Consider the following 1,683-nt stretch of genomic DNA (forward strand, 5'->3'; position numbering starts at 1 on the left):
TCCCTTCCCTCCCCTCCATCACCCTTCTTTTCCCCTCCCTCCCCCTCCTCTCCCTTCCTTTGCCTCCCCCTCCCCCTCCCCTCCTCTCCTCCCCCTCCCCTCCCCTCCCTTCCTCTCCCTTCCCATTCCCTCCCCTCTCGCCCCCCTTCTCATGCTTGGGTGTCGATTAGCGTTGTACACACGAGTCGAAAAACATCAGCTATCACTTAAACAATGAATATCTGAGAGGAATCTTGAGCCTTCGAGATGTAAACAAACGGGAGATAAGATGCTGGGCGTAAGAGGCAGATTGGTGGAGTGTGTGTGTGGAGTATATCGGGGGATGAGGTTATTGTGATGGTTGTATACTTTCTATTTTGGGATATGCTGATTCTTGTGTGTTTTTTTCTCTCTCACTTTTTTTTTCATTTTCGTGAGCTGTTTATATATTTTTTTCTCTCTCTCTTCTTTCTATATGTTTGCTTGTTTGCCTGACTATCTGTCCCAATCTGCCTCTCTCTCTCTTTATCGATCTATTTATCTGTCTATCTCTTTTTCTGTCTCTCTATCTATCTCCTCCCTCCTCTCTCCCTCTATCTGTCTCCTCTCTGTTTCTCTCTATATATATCTCTTTATCTCTCTATCTCATCTTTCTCTCTCTATCTATCTCTCTATCTGTCTTTATCTATCCATTTTATTACTCCATAATCTTACATTTGATCTCCTCTCTCCTCCTCCTCATTCTCATCTTTTCTCTGTTTACCATATTTCTGTCTCTTCCATTTTTTCTCCTAATTTTGATACGCCTCTTCTCAGAAAGATATGATTAGAATACAATGGGAAAACCAAATGAATAAATTCTTATCTAAAAATACATAGATATTTTCGTAAATATTTTTTTCTTTTTTTTTATGCCCGATTTCTGGTCCTCCTTTGCCATTTATGTTTAAGCATATGTGCATATGTGTATATATATGCATAGATGTGATTATTACATTACAGTGCATGTGTACCATGTATGCCTATGTTAATGTAACTTGTTTTACCTTAAGCCCTGTATGGCATGTCCGAGGGAGCATGACTCTAAAACTGGACAGTAGAATGCAGGGCCTGCAAGTAATGTTAACATAGCATAGATGGTACACATACACTGTAATATAATAATCACATCTATACAATATACATACATACGTATATATATATATTATATATATATATATATATATATATATATATATATATATATATATATATATATATATATATATATATTATATAGAGAGAGAGGAGAAGGGCGAGGAGACGAGACGAGACGAGACGGAGATGAGGAGACGAGACGGAGACGGGGCGGAGACAGAACAGGGATAGAGGAGGAGGGGGGGGGGCGGGGAAACAGAGAGAGGAGGAGACGAAAGCCCTCGAGGACACAGAGGGACAATGAGACGAAAGCTGAGGAAGAGAGAGATATATATATATATATATATATATATATATATATATATATATATATATATATATATATATATATATATATATATATATATATATATATATATATATATATATATATATATATATATACATATATACAATATATATATATATATATATATATATATATATATATATATATATATATATATATATATGTATGTATGTATGTATATGTGTGTGTGTGTGTGTGTGTGTGTGTGATACTTACAA

Source organism: Penaeus vannamei, chromosome 18 (genome assembly GCF_042767895.1).
Source record: "Penaeus vannamei isolate JL-2024 chromosome 18, ASM4276789v1, whole genome shotgun sequence".
In the NCBI taxonomy this organism is placed as follows: domain Eukaryota; kingdom Metazoa; phylum Arthropoda; class Malacostraca; order Decapoda; family Penaeidae; genus Penaeus; species Penaeus vannamei.